Below are 9,753 nucleotides of genomic sequence, written 5' to 3'. Positions count from 1 at the left end.
ACTTCTGGGAGAAGCTGTCATTGGTTGACCTTGTTCCTTTAGGGGCAGGAACAACACTTTTAGGGACTTTGGATCCCTTGGATTATGAACATTTCATGCTTAAAGCTGTAAGGCACAAAAATGTCTATAGCACCTGTGACCTCCAAATTGACTAGTAGGGCCTAACTCCAAAGGCGTCGAAGAGAATTGACCATGTGACCTCCAAATTGACGAGGTATTGACTCCAAATTAACTAAGTATTGACTCGATCAATTAAATTAACCCTCAAAACTTTGATCCTTTATTATAAAGCATGAGTTCAATTTTTCTTGAATCTGTTAAAAATTATTCCTTAAAAATAAATACTACCCTTTATTATGAAGCGTGAATTTGGTTCAGCCATATTATGAAGGGTGAGTTCAATTCTTCTCGATATTTTGTTATGAAGCTTAGGTTCAATTCTCTGTGACCTTTTGTTATGAAGCGTGATTTCAACTTCAATTATCATTAAATCCGTAAAAGAAATATTCCCTCTGCATAAACACCACTATTGAAAATAAAAAATAAAAAATGAGTGGGGTATGCCCATTTTGCGGGGCATGGATTCGCTTCTAGAAGCATAAATCTTCTTATTTCTACTCCATCCTATTTACACCGGTGGAATTTAGCGAGGGACTCCATCCTATTTACACCGGTGGAATTTAACGAGGGACCGGACGTGCATCTCGAGAATTTACCGAAACAAATCAAATGAACCGAAACGTCAATCTCGAAGGCCGATGAGTTCTTGTTGCATCTGACCTCACTTTCACCCCACGCATTTTGTTTCGTCATTCCATAAATTTGAACTGCAATGCCAGCTCTCGGCACCAGCTTGTATGTGCTTTTCCAAATTATCGATTGTTTTCCCTGCCCAAATGGGGAGATTTTTTTCAGCTTTGGAGGCAAATGATTCTCAGTTTTTTGCGTTTTTTTGTGGCCTTTTGTATCATAATGTAGATTCTACCCCTGCGCTCACTTCAAATTCAATTCTGGTTGCCCTGTTGGACTCACGCTACACACAGTTGATCGAACTGGTGGAGAAGGCCTCGCTGTTACAACCATTGGAAGAGATGGTGAGCAATAACAATATCACAATTTTGGCCCCTCAAAATGCTCATCTGGAGAAGAATTTGGACCCAGAATTCTAGAGGTTCATGGGTGAGCCCGGCAATCTCAATTCGTTGCAGAGATTGTTGCAGGCCCATATTATTCCCAGGAGGATAACAGCCGAGGAACGGAGCAATAATGCAACCCATGAAGCACTTTCCAAAGATGCTCTGCAATTTTCTGTGAAGGAAAACAATGTAAAAACCGTAGATCTGGCTGTTTTAACACATCCCAATGCTGCTGTGAGACCTGATGGCGTTATTCATGGAATTGATAGGCTTCTGGTGCTCAAGTCTGTGCAAGATGATTTTAATGCATGGAGACATGGGGTGGTCTTGGCTGTGAAACCAGAGGGGACCCCTGTTTTAACTAAGTTATCAACTTCAGCTTCCATTAATGGCCCCAAGAGCCCACTCATGGCAGCTCCCATTAGTTATACTGCAATGGCTCCTGGGCCTTCTTTGGCCCCTGCCCCTGCTCCTGGACCCTCCTCTGGTCACCATTGGTTTGATGGAGAGAGCCAAGTTAAGGATTTTATTGATACATTGTCCCTTTTTGGAGGGTACAGTGAGATGGCAGATATTCTTGTGAATCTCACATCTCTGGCTTCTGAACTGGCCAAGCTTGTCTCTGAGGGATACAGGATTACTGTCCTGGCTCCCAATGATGAAGCCATGGGTAAGCTGACCACAGAACAACTGAGCGAAGTGGGTGCCCCTGAGCACATTGTGTATTATCACATCATTCCGGATTATCTGACAGAAGAATGTTTATATAACGCAGTGAGAAGATTTGGGAAGATTAAGTATGATACTCTGAGGGTGCCTCACAAGCTGCTTTCCAAGGAAGCAGATGGTACTGTTGTGTTGGAGAAGGAGAAGAGGCAGCTCATCTGTATGATAATGATATTTATATTGATGGCAGGATCTCTGTTCAAGGTATTGATAAGGTGCTCTTTCCTCCCCAGCAAGCAGGCACCACCTCCCATCGCAACGTTGGCAGAAAGTTAGAAGAACAAACAGCAGGTCAACGCAGAGCTATGCCATTTATACTTCTTGAATTCATTCCAGGAATCTGATGGTATGAATATTTATATGATTTTCTTGACATTTAGGAATCTGATGGTCAAGGGCCGTCAATTTTTTTGATGGTCAGATTTTTAGATATTCCCAGAAATTTGCAATCGATATAAAAAGATGGAGAAATTTACAACAAACATAAAATTGTTCAATTAGTATGGGTTATGGGTTCTCAGATTCTTAAATATTCTTAAAAGACATAATTTTTTAATAAATATGAAGGTTATATGTGTAAATGGTAGATTGGAAAATATTCTAAATATTTGAAAATTAATTGTTTGATTTTACTCTGCATTCATGTTTTTTAAATTTTTGAAATATTTCAAAATTTATAATTACGCAGTAAGGCGTTTCCCTTTGAAATTAACTCTCCTAATTTCCACCTTGCACAAACTTCCACCATTCAGTCAAATGTTAGACAATTCAAGAATAATGTGCCGCCAGATTAATACAGTTTCAACTAAGTGACAAGATATGGCATATAACCCTCCATAATCGTGAAGTTAAACTTTGCATTTGTGTTTTCAATTTGCAGAAGAAAACTCCTCTTAGGTTTCTTCCCCTCTGCTCTTGAACATTCTACCCATTTCCTGGTATTTGTATAAATGCTCCCCTATCCGTCCAAAAACTTCAGCAAAATCATCTCATCTCTCCAGGTCTGTGGAGGTCTCACATTCAAGATCGACATTCTTTCAGTCATTTCATCAACAGACGATACAGTGTTTTTGATCCCTTCCCAATGGATTTTGGGGATCCTTTCGAATCTGAGAATTTCCCATTTCAGGGGACATGCGGCATCGTGCAAGGAAGGAGTAACATTAATAACCAACATTCAATGCGACTAGAAACTTCTGACGTGTACACCTTCAAGGTTGATCCTCCCGGTATTGATCATACATATGACAGGGTTTTTGTTCCTTTAATTGCAGATTTTCTAGATTTGTTAATATTTAGGGCCTGGTGTTTATCTGTTGGTCTTGGCAGGTAAGGAAACTTCTGTCACGTACACCTTAGAAGCAAAGAAAGAGTTTCCCTGGCCACAGGTCTCACTTCAAAAGGATCCCCATTTTCGTTTGCCTGTAGTTTCATCGTTTCTTATGTTAGTTTCCAATTCGCAGCCTGAAGGAGATGGTGCAGTTGTTAGACGAAGCATTGGAAGGTAATATTTTTGGAATTTTTTTAGGTTTTTTTTTTTTTTTTTTTTTTTTTCAAATGTCTAGTGTTTAGATTTCATTAGATTTTTGGATATCGATATGTGTTTCGATTTCATCAAATTTTTCGATATCGGTATGCATGCAGGCCTGAATTGAAGAATTGAAGAATTTGGATCGTTTCCTCCCGCTGGACGAATTTTCAGGTTAGTTTTCTTATTTAGCGAATTTGCAATTAAATTGAACCCAATTCGTTTAACGAGCAGATGATGACAATCCAACTCTTTCCCACACCATTAACAACTTAGGCTTAGACATTAGTTAAATGATACCTTTGTAGTATTCAATACGCAGGATTCAGGGCTGGAAAAGATTTGGTCAACTTTCCTTCCATTGAATTTTTCACTGTGCCCTTAAAACACGCATGCCCAAAAACATATCGAGACACCACCAGGAATATGCAGGATTCAGCGCTGGAAGAGATTTGGTCAACTTTCCTTCCATTGAATTTTTCCATGTGCCCTTAAAACACGCATTTTTTGGAAGTTGTCTCAAATTGTGAGATTTTTGTAGCCCTTTATTGATCAATTGCAGCAGAAATGGGTTACAGGTTTACTGTTGAAAGGTTTGTGTGTATAATTCTTGCTACTGTGCTGTCTGTTGATCACCCCGGGACTCAGTTGAAGCAGCTGCAGAAGATTCTGACGGTAATTCCTAGGATACACTAGAGTTTATTGAGCTTGAGAGTAACCACCATTATTTCAGAACGCATTTCGACAACGATCCCCCTCAAAATCCTTTGATGGCACTTACTTGGGGCCGAAGACGATGCGTTTGATTTAGTGGAGAGAATGCTTAGGTTCAACACCTGGTGTGGTTCTACTGGAGCTTATTACGCTTATTACTGGCAGGCGACCCGTTCCCTTATCATGTTTCATTCACAAACGTTGATTGGTCAAAGGCATTTATCGTGGGAAGGTCATATGTTCAAATTCTGGGTTCTATCTAGATCGCCAAAAGACAAGGTATGTTCTGAAAGATTTCCGCATTTACGCTCAGTGTTACTGAATGCCATTTGCATTTTTCTTAAGGTCAATATGTGTGTTTGCAGATTTAAAGGTTGAAGAGTTCTCAGTGAATACTGTAAATTAATTGGGTGCTGTGTGTTTTCGATGTTTTTTTTCGCAAATTCGTATTTTGTGCTGTATGACAAGAATTACTAAAATTAGGGTTTTAAGGGTTAGGATTTGGGTTTTATGGTTCAAGGTTTAATGATTGGTCTTGTGTGTGTTCTGTGACTATAAATGCGGGTATTCTATGTTTACGTTTTTGAAATTTTAGTGTGGGTTGGCTTCTGTAATGTATAGTGAAATTTGGGCTGCTAAGGTTCAGGGCTTGGGTTGAAGGGTTTAAAGGTTGTTTAAGTGGGTTTTGTAATGGTAACGGGTTTTTGTAGTTGTAGGTTCCGTGACGTTTCCTTCAGATCTGTCTGTCACATGCATTTCTATGTGTAAGAGGCTTCGAGGTTCCAAGTTGGGTATGTTGAAATTTGGGGGTTTTAAGGGTCAGGGTTTGGGTTCTAGGGCTCAAGATTTAAATGAGTGTTTTTGTGGGTTTTCTGGTTGATAACGTGGGTATTGGAATTGTTGTCGTAGCTATTGTAACTTTATTCCAGATTTGTAATTTTTTCCCGTCTAAAAAAAGGGATTTTAGGCTTTTATGGTCTTAATAGTGTATCGAGTGATTTTGATTAAAATTTCTTGTTCTGGGGTTTTCTGGTTTCTGTATAGGATACTGGTTGTTTTGGTGGAATGCGTTGAAGGCTCATGCAATGCAAAGGAAGCTAGAAATCAACATGGATAATCAAAGCACTGAAGAAATGGAAGAAACATGTATTTGAATGCTTAAAAATAAATAAAATATGCCCCTAGGATTAAATCAGGCAGATCCTCCCACTTGCCATGGACCTTACTGTGAAATTTATTCAATCTGACCAATAAGCATATTGGAACTTAAACTTTGAAAAATAACCAATCAATGCTCATGTAACTGAATAGATCAACTCGTTGAATGTTTATTCAATTTGACCATTAAGCATATTGGAACTTGCACTCTGAAACATAATCAATCAATGCTCATGTAACTGAATAGATCAACTCGCTGGATACATTAACACAGAAAACCAACCAAAATTACATCTAAAATCGTCACAAAAATCGTTTTGTTTTTAAACGAGACCAAAGATACGCTACAAAATCTCAAACAAAAAGTTGAGCATTTCCAGTGAGAAAGGACCCAGCAGCTTCAAACCATGAATCTTATAATGCTTCTTTGAATTATAGTTAATGCTTATTTGCACTCGAGTTCCTCTTAACCCAAGAACTTCAGTCACCTTTCATACGCATTACTAGGCATTTAACCTGGGCCAAAAGTACCCAGCCACCTCTCATTCTTAAACTATAGGTAAACTATAGGTAAGTGTTGATAAATGTCTGGTTCCAAAATCGTTTTAAAATTTTCAATCAGTTATGTAGCTTTCCTGTGAAGTTGCGAGTAATGACTAATTTCTAATTTTCTATAATTAGTAATAAAACACTCTGGGAAAGACGACAACATTTCAAGATAAATTTGGTGAGCTCTACAACTGTGCTTCATCAAAGAACAAAATTATCCACACACGATACAACAGTTTGACTAACATTCAAAATATAATGATTCACAAGTACACATGTGAATTGACAGTTTTTTTCTCCAACTATTGACATCAGCAATGTTCAAGGATACGGGAAAATAATATTTCTAGATGGCACATATAACTCCAATGTGCTTTGTCCTCGTTACAGAGAACACAAAAATATTAATGCAGGGTATAAAAACTATACCACTAGTACTACAAATCATTTCTGCTCAAAAAGGGTGATTTAAATCATGCAGCAGCTTAAGAGGGGTAGGGTCCAGTTTCCAAAATAGCCTTACAATTGGACTAATCAAAATAAAATCTGATTCACTTCATAGGCGTAGAGTAAACAGGTACCAAAGAGGTAAGGTGCAAGTGGACGATAAATCATATTCAACACGAGACCAACCCTCGGCATACAAATGCAATTGAAAGTCTTGTGTTATGAGCTCCAAACAAGATCAAAAATGATATATTATTCACCAAATTTTAATCTTCCACAAAGAGACAGATCGATCCTCTAAGATTTGTCAAACAGATAAAAAAATACCAAAATTATGCATAGAATCATCTTTGAACTGTAAAGACTATAGTATATAGTAACCTGGGAGAGTGATGAAGCACTCGATCCCATACATAAATAAAATTCCTTAATAGAAGAAAACACCACTGAAAGTGGTGAAAAGCTGCCAAATGAACTTTGCCAATCTTTTAGATTTACAAAAACAAAGTCAAAAAACCTCTTCAAAGCTAAGTGCTTACTACTAACCACATCCAATAGAAAAGGTTTTATGGAGCCTGATAAGATCAGATCTTGCTTGACCACGATAAGATAAGCACCGTACCTACCTAACGTATAAAAGAAGACTGATAAGCTGGAGGAGGGGCAGGCAGTCCACTGCCAAAGTGATGGTTGCTGTAATTAGTAGAGGAATTGTAAGAACCGGAACCCAACAACGAAGGCCCCGTGTTATCTGATGGATACATATATGGCCTTGAGAGCGAGACTGGACTCCTATTTCCAACACCATAGGCTGCTCCATATAATCCTTGGTTTGATCTGTCATATGCATTTTGGCCCTGTAGGTTGTAGGATGTAACACCTGGAGCTGCACCAGAATATTGTACTCTATCCAAAGACCTATAAAAGCTACTGTCTGCACCATTGGAAGAAGCATAAAGAGCTGGAGTTCTTTCAGCTGCACTTAACGGAGGCATATATACACCAGCATTTCCTCCATTAGCACGAGGATGCATAGGCTGAGACTTAACAGCACCTGCAGACCTTTTTCTGTCAGCCTTAGCTTTCTCTAGCTGAGCTACACGCTTTTGAAGAGGATCTGGTGAGAACTGCGATTCAAGTTTGTGCTCCTCAATGCACTTTATAACAGCTCTGTAAGCAAAAAACTCTTGTATTTGCTTCATTCTGTAGCAGCAAATAAAAATATCGGTCAAAAAAGGAACTTCTGATATAACCAACAATACTAAGCCAAAATGATCATCACATAACAAGACATTTTGTATAACAGTAATACAATCGTACCTGTGCAGCAGTAGAGTTATTCCCGCTTTTTAAACTTTCCTGAGAAGCTTTCTTAGCATCTTTCAGATATTCCTTCAACAAAGGAACAGGTGCAAACTTCTCTGTCAGCCCAAATGCATGAGCAAAGTTGACTGCCTCAATTTGTTTTCCACTATTGACCAGGGTTTCTACAACATCTGCATGAAATTGTCACAAAATTTTCAGTTAATCTGAATATGTCACAAACATTTGAAATACCAAAAGACAGTTTACTGTGAAAGAAAAAAAAATACAGACAACTTCAACGGTTTTTTCAATAAAGATAACAGCTATGTCAGCTTGAGACCATTTTCGTAAGTAAACAGTTCCCCACTCATGAAAGGCCTTATGACACTTTACCATAGCTGATCATCTTCAGGTGCCTTTATTAATATCAACAAAATAACTTACGTACAACTTTCTACCTCATAAAAAGAGTTCTACCTAGTAGAGACCACTCAGTATCTGCCTTGCATATGAAATGTTGAGATCTAAAGAAAAGTCTACCAACCCCGTCAACTTTGAAACCCATTCACTAGACTAAACAAAAAACGTTGGGAAGGTTTACTACAGCCGGGATTACCAAAATTTATCTTCAACTCAATCAGCCACAACCAAGTATACTGATAAAATCCACCAGTCCCTCAAAAAAACCAAGCCAGCCATGAATGCCAGAAAAACAACAAAAAGCCTATCTACCAAAATGGATGGGAAATTTTTCCAGCGTAGCCACTGAGACTAACATTACAGAACACCAGCCAACCAACCTGGCATTTTTTATTCAAGTCCAAGGGAACGACAGAGTTCAGGTGTCTGCCTGCACCATGCAACTGCAAGAACAAGCTTGCATAAGTCATCTTTATCAAACTCTCACGCAATTCCAAAAGTAGCTAGAAGTTGCAAGAAGGCCTGGGCCTCCAACAAATTGCCACTGGCAACATCTCCTTCAAGGTTTATCTTCGACTTCCATTCATGTGCAATACTTTTGGTTGCTCCTTTATATTTAAGGGCAGAACTGGATGTTCAACACCCAAAATAGGATCTGCCAAAACAGGTACAAGAGATTCCAGTAATAATGTATAGGCCCGGCGTAGAGCCGGGAGCCCAGACTCTTTCTTGTCACTTGACTTTTGTTCAAGAGAATAAAACCCCTCCAAGGACTCTAACACTAACCGTGATGGGTCAATTGCAGAGTTTAATGCAGAGGGAACCTCATTGCGAAGCCCTATTTCCAATTGCAAAAGTCATTAAGAATGGGAAGAAAGGATTTAGGGATTATAATATCTGAAAATTGCTATCTTTAAAGTATTATAAAATGAGTTTAGATATTTATATAACAATAATAATATTTAAGTGACTTTGAATAATAGTAGTAGTCTCAAATTTTGAGATTTTTGTAGCCATTTATTGATCAATTGCAGCAGAAATGGGTTACAGGTCTACAGTTGAAAGGTTTGTGTGTATAATTCTTGCTACTGTGCATCTGTTGATCATCAGTTTGTGTTGGGTGAGTTTGACTACAAAGATGCTCTGCATAAATCTATTATGTTTTTGTAGGCTCAACGTACTGTCCCGCAGTAGCTAGAGGATAAGGTGGAGAGGAGATTCTACTCTCACAGATGGACAAATCCAAAATGTAATAACAATATTTTCTCATTTTGGTATTGCCATTTATTCATGAATGTTTTAGAAATGTTGTTTCCTGACTAGATCCTCCAAATCCCGCAAATCCTTCTGCTTCACACATATTGCAAAGAGGGCCATCAAATAGCAGAGAGCAGCCCAGTCAAAAGTTCCTTGTATTTCTACAATGGCACGCATTTCTTACAAGCTCAGGCTGCAAGCCCTCTTTCTGTTATGGCTTTCACATCCTTCCCCTTGTTTGTTGCAGGTAAGTGGGCTTGTATTCTTCTGTTCTTAATTGCTTGCTTTTGATGTATCCCTCGAGAATCAGGGTGCTCTGCCCTTGGGGTGTAAGCAGATTGGTAAAGTGTTGTTTAGTCCTGGGCTATGTCACTAGGTAGAAACCCAGAGGATAAGGTGGGTATGATTGTAGAGCACTGTGTCTCTTTCCACAATCATTCTACATGCATACTTTCATAATTCTTGGTAGCTACAACAGAGGATATTCTATCAGTACTGGCGAGTTTCTTTGTT

At 38.7% G+C, this 9,753-nt stretch overlaps 2 pseudogenes across 2 annotated transcripts; one reads left to right on the top strand and one right to left on the bottom strand.

Annotated features, from left to right (window-relative positions):
• Positions 1-667: 667 nt before the first annotated feature.
• Positions 668-9,376, top strand: LOC149207840 (fasciclin-like arabinogalactan protein 17 pseudogene; annotated as a pseudogene). Its single transcript, XR_016252708.1, has 5 exons — positions 668-2,208; positions 2,992-3,091; positions 3,192-3,366; positions 3,507-4,383; positions 9,154-9,376. The product of XR_016252708.1 is annotated as a fasciclin-like arabinogalactan protein 17 pseudogene (transcript).
• Positions 6,488-9,417, bottom strand: LOC149207839 (FRIGIDA-like protein 3; annotated as a pseudogene). The gene is made up of 5 exons (XR_016253056.1): positions 9,342-9,417; positions 8,580-8,821; positions 8,345-8,426; positions 7,579-7,754; positions 6,488-7,461 (listed from the first exon to the last, which is right to left on the bottom strand). The product of XR_016253056.1 is annotated as an FRIGIDA-like protein 3 (transcript).
• Positions 9,418-9,753: the final 336 nt, after the last annotated feature.

The sequence above is a fragment of the Pinus tabuliformis genome, chromosome 1_2 (genome assembly GCF_031772625.1).
Source record: "Pinus tabuliformis cultivar Carrire ecotype Pingquan chromosome 1_2, CPIR1, whole genome shotgun sequence".
In the NCBI taxonomy this organism is placed as follows: Eukaryota; Viridiplantae; Streptophyta; class Pinopsida; order Pinales; family Pinaceae; genus Pinus; species Pinus tabuliformis.
Note: the sequence above shows the minus strand (reverse complement) of the source record. Positions and strands in the feature narration are given on the sequence as shown.